This window comes from Gigantopelta aegis, unplaced genomic scaffold (assembly GCF_016097555.1).
Source record: "Gigantopelta aegis isolate Gae_Host unplaced genomic scaffold, Gae_host_genome ctg2625_pilon_pilon, whole genome shotgun sequence".
Classification (NCBI taxonomy): domain Eukaryota; kingdom Metazoa; phylum Mollusca; class Gastropoda; order Neomphalida; family Peltospiridae; genus Gigantopelta; species Gigantopelta aegis.
The window spans coordinates 42466-60532 of record NW_024532974.1 but is presented as its reverse complement, the minus strand read 5'-3'; the positions used below and the strand labels follow the sequence as shown (position 1 = coordinate 60532).

Sequence of the window (18067 nt, the reverse complement as noted above, 5' to 3'; positions counted from 1 at the left end):
TTATAGCTAGTGATAATGACCTCCACTCTATTCAGATATTCAAAGAAGAAAGTTGATCTTCATGAAAGGGTATGGTTTTATTAAACTCAAATTAAATACACTGTAGGAAGTAAGAAAATACAATATAAATATTCATTGATAATCACCATACCAGCATATGTGTACATCCTAAAGACCCCATTATGTTATGGCAACTAATTGACATTAATTTGATTGATAATTATCAAAGCGACAGTATCCATGAGAACATTGCCTACTTATATTATAAGTGTAGGTTAAGGTGCCTGTAGGTTCTTACCAATAATACTGGTCTGTTAGCTACTGGTATTAGTAATGTTTATGGTGATCTTGAGTGTCAAGAAAGAGCTTGTTTAAATGGCTGGAAGGTGGGTGTTGTCATCTTAAGTGCAATTACCCATGAAGACATGGGAGATACTTCTTTTACTCCACAAGAGAGATGACTACAAGTTATGATTTCATTGTCAGTGTTGTCACAATGCTCACAGTAAGAAGTGGTCTGAACTAAGAATTACCTTTATGTTAATGTAATGCTCCATTTGTGGCCATTTTAACTGTTTATATTGATCCATTAATCTGTCCTCCATCCATTCTATCATTTCTGTTAGTCCATTCTCAATCTATTTTTCACTATACAGGACAAGCCCATAGCTCATTCTTATCTCTTGGACGTGGTCACACCTGGTCTTTAATGATGTGAAGAGGAAGCAGCACCTTGATAATGATCACAATTATGTGTCCCAATATCATAATCATTAAGGGGATAAGAGAAGACAGATACGTGTACCATCAATACAGTGAAGACTATCTGGTAATATGAAACCATTACTACCAAAGTATGTAATATGAGTAGCATCACTTAAATAAAGTGTTATGTAAAAAATAATTTTTATTGTTAAAGTGAAAGTTTAATGAATACAGCATTCATGTAGTACACAAGTATTTGGCCTTCTTTAGACACATCATTTTGCCCAATGTCTGATATCTAATCTGATGCTTTTTTGTACAGTAACAAGTCAGACTACTGTGACATGTTATCTTACATAGCCTTTAAAGGAAATAAATGAGTTGTTAATGCAATTAACTCTACAAGCAATGACCATAAAATTATGTAAATGATGGCGACCAAGGTGATGACAGACACAAAGTTCAGAAAATGCTCTAAGTAATGGTAGTATGGTCCTCATGTAAAACCTAAATGATTTTAATCCATTTATGTTAAGTCTTCTAATTATGTTAATATATAGGTGAAAGAAGCAGAGAAACAAACAATGGGAAATATTATAGCAATAGGTCTAGTCAGCAGTTTACACATTAATGAAGCCATATCCATAAATGTACTGACATAATGTTACATTAATTAATTTTTAGTTTTAAATACAATAAATGAATTTCAAATATTAGGATAAACTTAGTGATGTATTTATTGCATTTTTGTTTATACATTGTCATAATGTCCACAATGTCTATTATTCTAGTTCCATATCGAGATTGGCTGTAGATTAAATGCAGAACCTATCTAGCTTCATCACACTTTTCATATTACTCCATCAATTGTCTTCAATTGTACTCTCAATAACCTATAATGACATACATGCAAGTAACAGACTATTATTGTGTTAATGTATTACTTACTGGAGGTATCTGGACAGCGCAAACTAGCCAGGTTCTCCCAAATAGCAGCTGTTTCTTCAACACAAGCTTCTATAATTGTTCACTAGGTGAACAACTATCATTACACTGATGAGTAGTGTACCCTATCTCATATGTGATAATAGGATAGGTTACAGGAATATAACTAGGTACACTCCATGAGATAACAGCCCATGTAGTAGATATCAAACTGAATAGTGTACTAACTGGACCAGGAACTGAGTACAATGTATAATTGTTGTTCACTAGACAAATGTATTTACCAGTTCCAATCTGTACTTCAATAGGATCACTGAAGGGACCTCTCTGATAGGGTTCACACCAGCTACTCATGTAATATACATTACTAAATACTAGATCATTCACAATGACATATCTCTCACTACTGGTGAGGTTGTATATGATGCTATTGTTACTAATGATCACAATATACTCAATGATTCTACCATTACATAGATGACAATCAATCTCTTTCCATGTGATTCTATTTGATATCTTATTAATGGAAAAGCTGTAATTGATGTAGGTGATCCTCCTGGACTTGTGAATTATTGTCAACATTAATTAGCCATATTATTATGTAAATTAATTGATGTTGGTTCTGTTTCACCTAATATCATTACTGGACTAGACTCTCCTAGTATGTTACCAGATGTCACTGTGACAGTATAGTTCATACCACTGAACAATTCTCTATAATGTATAACTAAATGTTGTAGTGAACTGATGAAGAGTAACAGAGATTAATGTCACATTACTGATGATAACTCAGGACAAGATGGACTATAGGAAATGTTGTACTGTAGTATGTTACATAGCTACCATCTTCACTACTGGACTACTCCATTTCACTGTAATAGTAGTGGTTGAGACATCACTCACTGATAGATAAGTTACTGGTGTAGGAACTAGACAATCAAATAAAATCACATTGTGTTTATACTATTATCAACTCACCATCAAACCTTAACAATTTCGTGTACTATTAATTGAAAAAAGATCTTTATATAAATACACACTGATGTCGTAAAGTTTTAAAAGGACCAAGGGAGTTATTATATTAATGTCCTCAGGGACATATTTGAAGAAGGAGGTGGATTACACTAAGACTACACTAGAGAATGAAGTGGCTTAATAGCAGTGGGTGATCTTTCATTTAAGACAAAAATGAGTGTTCATTCTCTTTTGCGGGGACTCCATTTCTTAATAAGTGTTGGGCTCAGTAACTCCTTTCACTCTTCCATTTGGTAGTGTTAGCTATCTAGCTGTTGGTGGAGATAGAACATTTGCTAGTACTGTTTACCAACTTTCATCTGATCTACAACAAACAACAACAGATATCATTGTCAATCAGATAATGAGGTTAGCTGCTACACAGGATGGTCAATGGTTGGTAGTGTGTTATACTAATGACTCTTGTTCAGCTCTTAATGGATCGGATCTCAGTGTTACTAACAGAGCTGTCTCTAATGCACTCCCTGGTATTGAAGCTAGTGATAAAATTTCTGTATTCACTGCCATTTTAATGGAGGAGAACGTTTCTACACTGTGATAATGCTAATCGTATCTATTTTCGTCAATATGGGTTTGCTGGTAGCTCAATATCAAGATCATTAGAGGAAAGTGCTTATCAATCAGGTGGTAATCGAGAATTTTATGATGGTTTCTACCAGTTTGGATATGCTTACTATATAGTACTAAATACAATTAGTGGTAATGATGAACTTCGTATTGTTGGAGTATGTAACAGTACTGCTGACAGTGGTAATATTGATATTTCAACAATCAGTAGTGAAGTTATATTTGGTTGTGATGGAAATACTGTTCTTTGCTCCCATATCAAAGGTGTAAATGGGAAAACAGTAATGATAGCAATGATAGAATAACAGTAGTAAATAACTAATGAAAGTTCCAGTGTGTGTTACCTGGTTCTACATTGTCTGGAGGAGAGTGGATCTATCCTAATAGACAACCTGTCAAAATGTAACAACAATAATGACAGTGATCCTATTAGCATTACTAATAATCCTGCTAGCATCACTGTATATAGATCTAGTGATACACAACCATTTTATGAAATCAGTATAAAAGGCTCACAGAGTATAGGTGGTGAGGAAGTTCAACAACACTGAAGTCTATGATCCATCTACATGTCCTATAGTAGATCAGTAACAAATGATAGTGTGTACTAGTACAATGAGATATAACTTACTGAATATATTAGCAGTGATGATATTGGGCAGGCAATAGGATCAGAACAACTACAGGGTATGATTAGAAATACAACTATCCAGTGAAAATCACAATGTAGATGTGGTAATTAATAGTAACCATTTGTCTTCTCTATCTTTATTTCTATACTGAATTATTGGACTTGAAGTACTAAAATTTATAATTGGAAATGATTACTTTGGTAGGAACTTAATTGAAATTAGGGGACTAACAATGATAGTTTCATGTGACCATCTCTTCATTCTGCGGAGAATGGGGAGGGCCAGGGATTGGATACAGATTAATACACACACATACCTAAAAGTTTAACAATTATTCAACAAAGAATATGCACTTTATACCCACTGTCATCATATAAGTTCATTGTTAGTCTGGTGTTGCCACCCGAACATGCAACAATGACCGATTAATTATTACTATGTACTACTTGGCATAAGTTAGGGGGGGTTGAAGTTTAGCCCCCTTTTCCTATCCTTACATGCATATGACAATTTGTGTGCATATGTACTCATTACTATTTATATATTTCTTTATAATAAAACATCAAACTGAAGTCTGAAGCTGTAAAATTATATTTATATTTGATTTTCTTAGTTAATAATAAACAATTGATGGTATGCATGTGCATGTATGAAATGTGTTGCTATTATTGTGTATATAGAAAAAAAACATCCCTCCTATCCTTTGTTCTTGTATGTTCTTGTATGGAACCCTTCCTAAAAAAAGTTATAATTGCATTGTGAAAACAATTATATTTAATATACAGCAAAATATATACAAAAAAAACAAAAACTGTTTGTAGTTATTAAAAATTAACTTTTAATATCTATCATTCAGTTCAGTTGCTCAACATCAAGATTTTTATAAAATTATATTACCTGTTGGTAGGTGAGGAGTGATGTACAGTGTTAGCATCTAATTGATTTGAGTAAGGTAACTCCTCATATGTATGTACATCACTGGTTGTGATATAGACTGGGTTGGATTGAGTAGGGACAGCTCTAGTATTATCCTGATACACTATGTTAGGAGATATTGTGAAATATTTCATTTCCTCTGATATCACTATGATAAAAGAACTAACATGATAGTGAATTTTACATTATCTTATTTTGCTGTATTAGCCCTTGTTCTCATTAATTTATTTTGATACCATAATATCACTATAACAATAAGAACTATTAATAAAACTATAACAATTATTATTACTGCTCCAATAATACCACCAACTACAGCACCACTAATTGAAGAACTATCTTCTGTCTACTATAAATAAGAGTCCAATTGATAATATCAGTAGAATTAATGGGAAATGTAAATAACTACCAACTTGAACCTAAACATAAAGTGGAAATGAAGAATAGGAAATATGAGATATATATATACTTACAGTAACATTTTATAACTGTATACTGATATTTAACTGGTGGTATACATGCTATGATCTGAGTCATATATCACTTGATATCAATACATATTACATCATTCATTCATAATTTATTTGATAGAAACTCACTTCTACATTCCTCAGAGACAACTTTTACATTTATTATTTCTGAACTAAATCACAGATTGAATATTACTACCCTATAAACAAATATGATAAATTATATACCGTATAGGTGGTATATTTCGCGGGGATTTAATTTAGCGAATACGAATTTTGGGTAAACCACGAAATATACCACCTATACAGTAACTACATTAAGTGGAGACACTGACTCTTATCCGAACAGTCTGTGAACTATCTCCTAAATCAATATTACAATCATTAAAATCAATTCCATTGAAAGTAGGATTTGGTTTGAGAGTAAGTCTGAATTCACATTGACTACTGTCTGGTGAAGTAACTTCATCTAGTATCAATGTATAAGTCACTGTAGTATCAATGGCTCTAGTCATATTAACTCCACTAATAGGAGGAGCTATACATTGTAGTTTAGTACTACTAACATTAACACATTGCTATAAGAGAGAGAAGTAAAGTGATTATATTAAACTAGTATATTGGTCATACCTCAGTGGTAGTAGGATATCTAGTGTCAGTGATACGGATCATAGAAGACTGGATTACATCTATACTAGTACTAGTAAAGTTCAACTTGATATCCCCACTATATAATAAACACAACAGATCACTAAGTATCTAAGTATCATAATATACTCTAGTTATGCTGATATAGTTATTTGACGAGTCAGTGAAGTAAATGGTTTATAAAAGATAGTCACTGCTGAATTACTAAAGATCTGCTTCATTTACTGACACTATTATAGTCCTGGTACAATTAATAGAAGAAACATTAGCTGAAGTACATTGGATTTGACTTGAGTTAATGTTCCTGAGAAGAGAACCAATCTTATATGATACCAGTGTGTACTGTAGTAACTCATTAACACTTACATAATATTGCACTCAATATCAGAACAGTGACTGCTCCTCTTTCTCCTCTTTCTCCTCTTATTTGACGAGGACTCTCTCATGATTATTTGGTCTCTTCTTTGTTACCAATATCCAAGTTAGTTCCTTCTATTCTCACTAGAATACCTCCACTAATTGGACCAAATGTAGGACTCACTGACTTAATAATAAGGGTCAGGAATTGAAGTGGGTACTACTGACAGCTGTCTTAGGTTGAGGTACAGTAGTATTCATTATCACAGTTATAGTTACATTGCTTGTTACAGTATTACTGTCATCAGGAGTAATATTACATACTATCCTCCTACCAGGTACATACAGATCTGGGTTAGAGGTACATGTCCAATTGCCAAGGGTAACAGAAAGGATACCTGAAGACTGGGTACCCAAATTAGTACCATATATGGTAACTTGTGTTCTGCCTTGTGGAGGACCACTTGTAGGAGTAAGTTAGTGATGACAGGATTAGGACAGCTTGTGACTATATTATTAGTACATACACTCTCTCTCACTACACATATTTCTATCACACAACTACAGTTAAATCCTGTGTTAATGTTCTGAGCTAGACATGAAGAACAACCATTAGCCAGTGTAGGACAATTGTATAGAACCACTATATAGAGACAGAATACTCAGCAGTTTACTTTTATATTAGACTTACCATGATAGTATCTCCAGTAGTAATCTCTATATCATAGGATTTGGTATTAAAGATCTGTCTGAGAACGAAATGATGGGTCTGAGTCTGATTATGACCTCCACTAAATAACAACTGTAATAATATAATGATGTATCTTGACTTGTTTAAGTGGAAGGTTACTAAATAATCTTACATGCACAACACACACTGAACTAAACATCTATGCTAGATACACGAGTGCATATTCTATTCTGTAGTTGGTATTGCCAGTAAATGTGGAGCTGATATTGTCCTTAATCCCACTGAATGCTTGAGGAGGTGAAGACACTCTCTGATTGGATTTGGTTGTGATGTCTACATTGAAGCCACTGGTAGTCCACAGTTTTCAGTTGTCCAACAGGGGTACATTGTAATAAAAAAATGTAATTTGATTGTTTCTTATTTCACAGACTTCAAATGATCTGTCGTCAAGGAACTTTTGTGGAATATAGTGTGTTTGGAAAGGAAACATCTGCAGTTATATGCCGATTGAACATGTTGTTGTTATAGAAATTAACAATTAAAGGTGGTCATTGCAGTCCTTATACATATCCTGTAGCCATTCAAATGATTGAAAGAGACCAAATACCTTTGGAAGTAGGTAGACAATACTACTAGACATTGAGTACAATATAGAGTATTTGTATTTATAATTCAAACTTGAAGCTTCTGTAGGATTTAATTTTTATCTAACTTTTTATTAAACTATTTATCACCTCACTATAGGACATTATTACACATCAAACTTCCTTTAGAAAATGTTATTGAAGGCATAAATATTGTCAACAAAAGTAGTGAATCTATTGAAATGTCCTCCTACCATGGAACTAAAAATAATGGCTATTATAAAATAATTATTATAACCTATTGATTAATTTCATTAGGTGAAGTTTGAGTGGGTGTGGTCAACATTGGTAAAGTTCAACATGTTGAGGTGTCTTCCAAATCTGCACAGGCCCGTAGTCGACTATCACAAAATATCTGCTCTTATCCGAAGAGGCTATATAACATAGCCAATCAAAGGTTTGTCTGCTGCTTGCTTAAGTAAATAAGATGCTGACCCTGTCTTAAAAGTGATATAATTAATTAAATATCTTGTACTTCTTATAAAACCATTAAATAAAATTTGAGAATTGAATTAAATAATGTCAGTGCTTAGTAAATAGCCTCAAGCTGACTATGTGACAATACTAAGGATTAAAAAAGATTAGAAATGAGTCAGTGATGGGTGGGCCTATGTTTACCACAAATTTATAATTGTCATTAGGCTTAGGTTAGTTGGAATGCTACTAATTCTATTGTGCTTGCCAATAACTTGCTAAAGTTACCTCCGATACTTCTTACATTTTGTTTTGATAGGTATATGCTGCAAGTTTTTTTACCAATAGAAAATTAATGTTTCATGAGATTCTGCAATTCCATGATTGTTATAGTTGGATGTGAGCAAACATGAACCCTTTGGGATCAACTCCAGTTCTTATAAGAAAATTGAGGAGTGTGTGTACTACAGCACAGTGAAAATCAGTTTACTTTAATTGTTTCTCTAACTTTCTTTGACTTTGTTATAGAATAAGATGACTAATCTGCCAATATAGTGTAGGTAGGAGGAATCAAAAGGTACAGCCAAATTTTGTGTAGAAGCGAAAAACTTGCATTTCTGAATTTGTTTTAAAATCATTCTAACTGGAATTCACTTTTATTTGCTAATGAAGGTTTAGTAGGAAATGATAACGCTGTCAAAGCACCACAACACAATCAATCAAAAAATATTAAATAATGTGGAGATTAAACAGCTATATTCCCACCTCCTTATTGTAGCCATTTGTGTTGTATTTGTAATTTCTAAATAAGAGATAGCTGTCAGTGACCTCTAGTTATTGAATAAATATAGAACAGTATGATAAAAGGCAATTTATTTAATAAAAACTAAATGTTTGAATTGACTAAATTTCCTTTTTTTTCTGGCCTTCATTCAGTATTGTTAATCAGAAATTTGTATTGAATCGGATAGTGAACATATGGTCCAAACTAGATTATGATCCTATGCTTGTTTGCAATCCAACATTATACAGTATACAATATACCTATACATGAGGACAATATACCTTATACATTATACCCAATATCCTATATACATGATACAATATAACCTATAACATTATAACCAATATACATTTAGTCAGCATTAAGACATTATACCCTATACATATACAATATACACTTACATTATACATTATACAATATACCCTATACATTATACAATATACCCTTATACATTATACAATATACCTTATACATTTTATACAATAGACCCTACTACATTATACAATATACCCTTATACATATACAAATATACCCTTATACATTATACAATAACCCTATACATTATACAATTATACATTACACATTGTACATTATACATATATTTTTCTATTCTGTAGCCTTTAAAGAAAAATCTTATAGCTATATCGGTGGAGAAATAGTTGTAGAGTGAGTTTATTAGTTGACTAGTAATCAAGAATACTTTTCTAGGTCATTAGAACATGCAAAGAAATGGGAATAACATCTGTGGCTGTTTACAGTGATGCTGATTCACAAGCAGTAAGTGCTGTTGGTCTTACTTTTACCTGGCAGGCTTCATGTGCCAGGTAGTTCTAAAAATTTTTTACGCCATTGGTAGCATGTCTGTGTGTCTCTATTAATTCCAACTTAGAAAAAATGAAGATAGTTTTTCTTTCTGGCACACTTTGTATCCCAGACAATCACGAAGATTAGTTTTGACCCAAATGTTATCTATGTACACTGGTATGTTAGTTTTTCATTGTTTTTTTTTATTGTTGTATGCTATTATTAATTGCAACAAAACTAAAATTAACTTGCAACAAATTGAAGGTCAACACACACGTCACAACCAATGAATTTATTTTAATTTTATTTATTCCAGGCATTACATGGTGGATGTGACAATTTGAAGTTATAGCATTGTATTATTAAAAAAATGCTTCTTAGTTTTACTACAGCATCTGCTTTCTCTGCAGTCTCAAATATTACATAATTACAGTATCAAAATAATCTTAGGGACATTTTTCCAGTTATAGTTTTGTTATGTTGTTGAGTATTATTGTTCATTGTAATCGATGTTGATGTTTCATACAGCTTCATGTTCGTATGTTCTGATGAGGCTGTTCGAGTGGGTCCTGCACTAGCTACTGGAGAGCTATCTGTTATGGATGCTATTTGAATGCTGTTCAGTCACAGGCGCTCACCGCAGTAAGACATTATAAGTATAATTCTAAGGATAGCTAATAGTATACTCCCTGGTATTGATATAATCCAATGCTTTTAGAGTAGGAAAGGTTTAATTTGAACACTAACATCATTGTACACTACTATTTATTGCCCATACAAGGTTCATCCAGGGTAGGGGTTTCTGTCAGAAAATAAAGAGTTTGCTGAAGAACTTTCTAACCGCGGTGTGGTTGCATTATTGGTCCAAACACTCATGCTATCATGTGATGGGAGATAAACTAGAGAGCAAGAGAACTGCAGTGAATGCAAAAGTGAATACAATCCTGGTTTTGATGGCATAGTCAAGGTACAGTGAATAACTCTATACATTTTATTAGTTCTTCATAGACTCCAGATGTAGCTGTGCAGTTAGCTCAAGAAATGGTAAGTCAGAACTCTAATGAACTGAATATGTTCTTACTGGTTCATTTAAGAGAGATGTATATATTTAAACAATACTGGTATTACTCAGTTTTATATTGTGTATTACTATATGCTAGGTTATCCTGTGATGTTAAAAGCCACAGCTGGTGGCGGTGGGAAGGGATGAGGATAGCTTGGAATGAAAAAAAGAAGTCATTGAAGGGTTCGTTTTGCTACAGAAAGAAGCGAAGACTGCTGTGAATGATGACAGATTATTGATTGAAAAGTTTATTGATAAACCTCTCCGACATATTGAAATACAGGTATATATGATATTAATAACTAGTTGTGACAGTTATGACATGTCACTTTCATTTGTGCCATAGGTTTTAGGAGATCAACACGCAATGTGGGAGTAAAGATACTCTCTAATGACAACTTCAGATTTCAAGTGATATCTTTAATTTTGTAGGTCTATTTGAAATGAGAGAGAGTGCTCCATTCAAAGGAGAAATCAGAAAGTAATTGAAAGAAGCACCAAGGTAAGTTATTTATTTATTCTTAAATAATGTAATGTCATTCTCTTAGCACTTTAATTCCTTGATCCTACTACACGATGGTGCTATGGGAGAACAGGCGTAGCACTAGCTAAAGTCAGTAAACTATGTTCTGCAGGTAGGAATATATATGGTAGTGTATACTTGTCCAAAACTAGGATTAGAAAAAACATCGTGATGTGTGCATTCTCACTTAAAGCTGAGTACACAGTAGAATAGTGATTATGTCCACACACAAATCTCAACAAGGAACACATGTTAAGTGTGTGTATGCAACCTTAAAGAGCAAAGATCTTTTAGGTACTGTTGAGTTCTTGGTTGATTCACAAAAGAACTTTTACTTTTTGGAGATGAACCACAAGATTACAAGTAGAACCACCTATCACAGAATGTATCACTGGGATAGATATAGTCAAGGAAACTGATTAATTCTGCTGCAGGTAATCCCCTAATAGATGTATTGATGACATATATACAATGTAGGTTGTTATTAAACATTTTCCAAAGGAAGTTTTCCATATTTATCAGAAAAATCATTGATAATATTGTAATTCTAGACTACTGAAGCCAAAAAGAAAGAGTAGACTTCAACATTTACAAGCATTTTTGAGTGTATACCAATAAAATCTACTTCATACAAGTTATTTATTCTGATAACTATGATCATTTTCCAGTCAAGGAAGGTGGTTGGACAATTAAATTAATGGAATACAAGCATGGTCTATAATAACTGTGGTAACTTGCCCACTATGAATTGATCTGGAAATGAGAAACACTCTTTGCTGGTTTATTTTCATTCTTACTTTCTTCTTTGTTGAAGAATAAGTAAGACATCTGGGTTAAAATTAAAAATTCTAGATATTGTATTTTGTTTTAATTAAATCTCATGCTAATTGTATGTTCCTTTTTTGCTTGTCCATTCCATAAGTCACTCAAAGATATATGAACATGATATGATTTAGATCAATATTAAGTTAATAATACAGGATTTGACTAAACATAATGATCTATGCTATGATCTATTGTCATTTAGGATTAAGTTTACCATTCACACAAGATGACATTGGCATTAATGGATGGGCTTTTGAAAGCCAGATAGATGCCGAAGATCCAGTTCGATTTCTTCCTTCAATTGGATATCTGTCAAAAGTATATGAACCTCTTGGAAGACCAGGATTAGAAAATGTATGTCATAGAATCTTTTATATTATAGAAGGTGGGTCATATTCTAGAACATTCTAGAGCATCAATATGTTAAGTTGTGCTCCTGTATATAGCTTCGTTTTGGATTCTTAACTTAGATTGTCTTGGAAACATTTTTTTACAATAATTATTACAATTGGTATAGGATAAATTCATTAGGATTGTTACAGGATAAATTTACAATAATTATTAGGTTCAAGTTTTGTGTCCTGCTTGACCATGTCTCATTACCTCTAGGTTCGTGTTGATACGGGTATTGTTGAAGGAAGTACAATCCGTATGTTTTATGAAGTCCCAGATATCAAAGGTAAGTTGACATTAACCATCATTGTATAACACTCTCTCCTCAAGTTAATTACATATGGTCCAGATAGAGAGTCTGCTCTAGCAACAATGGCTAAGCTTTGGATAACTACGCATAAAAGGTATGTAGTGTCCCTGGTTTAATGATATCAATTTTTACTGCTTGGCACACAAGTGTGCCAAGCCTTTTAGACACATAATGAAATTTCTGATACATAAACATGTCATCCCATGATTATTGGATTATTATTATTTTTAGTACACTATAAATTTGTGTACATAATACTTGCAGGTGTTACTCTAATATTCCCATACTGAGAGATATTATACTCACCCACGATTTATATAGGAGATATTAGCACTAACTTTATACAAGAAGTCTACCCTAATGGTTTCCCAGGTAAGAAACATTTAATATAATCTGGTATACTAGTATATAAACAAACTATTGCATGTAAAGACATGTCATATTGTATACTAGGACGCCAACTTAATGAAGATGAGACAATGGAACTAATTGCAGCAACTTGTCTAATGTATTTGAGAAGACAACAGAATTCATCTCAGTTCCATAATCAAGACAGGTTTATTACTACAAATGTTTACAATTTGTTAATGTCCTTATCTACAACTCATATGACATGTTTTTTTATTGTAGACAACACATGTCTCCATCGAGAGTGGTTTATGTCAGTTAACAGTTACCCTTCAAACTCAACCTATCCAGTCACAGTAGATACTAATCCTAGTGGTGGTTATGTTGTTAACATCAATGGCAAGGAGTTTAACAATATCTTCGTTGTGGCAATCAGGAGAGCCTATTATGTATGCTGATATTGGAGGAGAAACAAGTTACTATACATGTGAGTTAGAGATTGGCCTCTATAATGGTCACTAGGCCACAATAATTGTGTTGAATTCAGGCATAATTGTTAAAGTTGCTATAAATGGTAATATCATCACCTTTGTTTAGTTTGAAGGTAGAAATGGTCAATTACTATATGTCGGCTTATTGGAGATAAAGTGAGTGTATCTTAGATAGTGCAATGTGAACCACTGTCTGTTTATGTCTGTTATTGTTATATTAGTATTCATTATTAGTACATGATTCTAGACAAGCTGAATTGACAAAACATGTACCACAAAAGTCACAGGTAATATACTATCTTCCCTGTCATTTGATGTCCTCCACCCATTATTTTATCTGTCACTTGTCTTTCAATTTAGTCATTCACTGATTGTTCTATTTTACTTAGGAAAAACTAGCTCCCATTCTACGGGCACCAATGCCTGGTATAGTTAAAATCTGTTATATGCCAAGAGGGAGATGATGTAATTAAATTATACTTAAATTAATTGACGACATTTATTCATTAGGTGGAAGAGGGAACAACTATTGTAACACTGGAAGCTATGAAGATGCAAAATCCTTTATTGCTCCAAATAACTGGGAAAAGTCAGTATATATTGTTAATCACTGTTTGTGCCATTTTCCATTTTTGATTTAAGTATTTACACTCTCTATATCTTAGATAAATCTGGTCTATAGTCAAAGAAGGTGATAGTATAGCTGAAGATGATGTGATTCTAGAATTTCATCATTAACTATATGAGTGTTGGCTGACAAAACACGAGATTATATTCTGTGAGATTACATGTAATGGTTCATTATTTAAAACTACTTATCCAACAAGTTTGCAAGTCAATGAATTACAAATTTAATATATGTTTATTCTTATAAGCAACTTGGTTAGTGGTGAATACTTTCTTGTGTAATACAGGAACTGGCACATTTATGTACTCACTGTGGACTGGCCACTAGTAATTATCCAGAATGAAGAAATTGTCTGGAGTTTCATTACATAAGAAATTTCAGTTCTTGTCATAACTCACATTATGAGGAAATTAACAATTGGAATGACTACAATTTCACCAAAATTACAAAAAAATCCTAATACTTCATTGATCTCTAGTTTCATTTTCATCGTCTTCTTTGTCATTCCTGCCTGCTGCTTTTCTGTTCTTTGTGAGTGGTTCTTCAAATTGGTGCAGGTTTGACAAATTTGATCATTTCCTTATAAGCTAACAACAAAGAAAAAGTATTTTAAAATTGATTTCACAAATTTGAATTATATACACTTAAAAATGATGTGTACATTATAATAATCATAAACATATATTTTATCCTCTATAACAGTTGGCACAAGATCACAGACAAGAGCAGCCATATATAGCAAAGTGTAGAGATGTTATCACTTCAGAAGTTATTGGTGAACCTTAAAATAAATTCTTAGATTAAACAGTTAGAGTTATACTTGTGAAGCTTGACAGTTTAGAACAAAACTAGTTCATTTACCTGTTGTTAGCTAACAGTCTAAGTATTGTAATGCTACAAAAAAATTTCCAAAGAAACACCAGAGTATTTCATAATACCAACACAAGCTTAGTTGCAGCAAAGTAATTGATTGACAGTGGAAAGTTGTATGAAGCATGAAGTTTGTCAAAGCATGTACATGTATATACTTAATACACAAATTGAGCTTAGAATTACCTGGGGATATATTGCTTAAGGACGTTTGCACAATGATACCTTCATCAGTCTGGTTGTTTTCTAATATTGCACATACGTACGAGTGGTAGACACATGGTAGCATCAACCTATGGACATATTCAGCCTATAGACCCAGTCAAGACATCAAAAAGATCACAAAGATGTACTTACCTGTTGATTCATTTTTTTTTAGTTTGTCCAAACGCACTTGGAGCCTTCTTGCCTGATAATCTAGGCGTTAGAAACAGGAGACTACTCACGAAATGCCCTGAACCAGGGAACCATCCCTCTAAGTCATACTTCATAGCAGCTGCCAGATTTAGTTCACCTAATGGATAGTCAAAATAACATACCATGTATTTCCAATCTAGTTATTAATATTCAATTACTGCTGTACCACAAATTATTTTGTATCTTACCAGAGACAATATTAACAATTTGATAAGGTATTCCCAACTGTTGATAAAACATCTCTGCATTAGCTATCATTTCATACAAGATTTTCAAGACTCTTCATCATGAGGAATAGTCAAACAAAAAAGCTCTATCCCTATGAGAGGAAGAAAGTGTACATCGAGAGGAAGAGGAAAAGGGAGACCTATCATACCTTTTCAAATTGAGGAACCCTAAAGATCCCTCTAGTGTCACGTCCATGAGAACCTACTTCTTGACGGAAACAAGAGGAAATACAGCATATCGTAATGGTAACGGTTGTGGGGTCCAACCATTCCCCCTGTAACAGAGGTACAATAGTGTGAACACAACGATAGCATTCCTGCTAAAATTCTGTTACAAAACTTATTTTATGAGAAAACAAATTGTCAAGACAGCTACTTGTGATATGCAGCAATAGGTTGTTCACTAGTTGCAATTAGGTACTTTTCTTCTACACTAGTGTCTTCTTTAATCTCTGAGCTTTTACTAATTACCTAGTAATTGGATAATAATTAAAGGACACTAACCATTATAACTGACTTATATAACATTTCATCAAAATCACTCAATTGTGTACTTCTGCATCACCTCTTTTTTCATAAAGAAGGTGTATAGAGTGGAACAAATGCTTTTTCAGCAACAAAGACAATCCAGTTGAATCCAGTGCTTGCTCCACAAACACAAGTGGACCTTTAAGATAATAGCAACGATTACCAGCTGTTGCAGTTCCTCTCTGCATGTCCACACATCTACATATAAACCAAATCCATGTGTGAGTATTTTTTACGTCCTGTAACATCACCAAAAGTGCGCTCACACACGATTATTGTCCTGTAAGTCAATGAGAAGGACACAGCAAATAGAATGATGCATTATTACACCTCCAATACTGATATTAGCATTGGTATCAATGTGCAGGTTTTTGGTATTGCTAAATATAGTCTCTGGTTAATAAAAGTTAAATTTAAAACAATATTAATTAGTAACTGCACCTCCCATTGGCTCCTCCCATTCCAAATTAATAATAGCAATAGATCAGAATCTGTGTGGCAAGTCCAAACTACTCAAGAGATATTAAGTGCCTTGATTTGGTTCATCTTAGCTGTCAATGCTAGAAACAAAATGAAAGCAATATGTCTTGCTTGCAAGGAGAAACTGTCACATGCGAAGGACTAACCCCTAAAAACTTTTGATACCACCAACCTTAGTCAATAAAGTGTAATTCTGTCATATTTATGGTTTGCTTTTGATGTCAATATAGATTAAACCAAAATCACTATCAACCATATTAACTAATTTATCTATAGGTATACTGATAACCAGTATTGTTTTTGACTAGTATTGGTTTAAAGGATATGGCATCAGTGCATCACTAAGTATTACATCATCATTTGAGATGGGAACAGAGGGAGGGAGGAAATTTCCAATTTGTGCCAAGTGAAAAGATCGCTGATCTTCAAGTGTCTTCTTTTGCTGAGTTAAGTTCATTGCTTCTTCAATAAGTTGTTGTACCGTTTGATTTGAGACACAGTTAAAGACTGAATAAAATAAATAATAAAATTAATTCTCTTATAGTTATTTTTACCTGGAGGTCATCGTGTGTAAGAGATGCAAGTTTATCTATAACATCTGGAGGTACAGGGATCATCGCCCACTGACTCCTTGTTCTAGATTGTTATAGAAACTGAACTAGTGAGATTGTGTATCACATGATTAGTGAGTGATTACAGATCAATACAATATTATAATATACCTTCAGTTGGCTCCAATTGTTTTACTACAAGTGTTTTTTTGAGCTTATTCCAATTGTTGCTTCAAAAACGTACTGTAAACAAAGAAACATTATGCAGTGTAAAATACATTAGCAACTTGTCTACTATGTATAGGTACATCTCCTATAAAATAGCTAATAATTATCGCTCTCAGATCTACAGAACTGAGAACGCGATAGGACGGGGACGAGGCTTTGACACAATTTGAATGTATTGATACTATATGTTATAATAAAAAGTGGACTGTCTAACGTTTTCTCTCATTTGGTTGTCTGTTTCCACTACTTGTCTACGTAACAACATCTTTATATCTTTTCGCTTGTATGTCTCTCATTTGATCAGGGTTGCCACCTTGATCAGCACGAAATAGCAACAATCCAACGACATCGTGGCCAATCCAGTCAGTGGGTTTATTACAATTCATTAAGTTCATAACTTCATCATGACGTGCACGTTCAAGGTGTGGTCACCACGTCCTGCATTCCTCAATGTATTAAAGCAGCACACTTTGACAGTTTGTAAAGATGTAACTAGCTCCTGATGAAGGAAGACAATTATCTCCAATAGTCTAGCAGAAGAGGATGGCGTTAC

At 33.3% G+C, this 18067-nt stretch overlaps 1 pseudogene; it reads right to left on the bottom strand.

Moving 5' to 3' along the window:
- Positions 1-2960: 2960 nt before the first annotated feature.
- Positions 2961-17352, bottom strand: LOC121391549 (annotated as a pseudogene).
- Between the last annotated feature and the right edge of the window lie 715 nt (positions 17353-18067).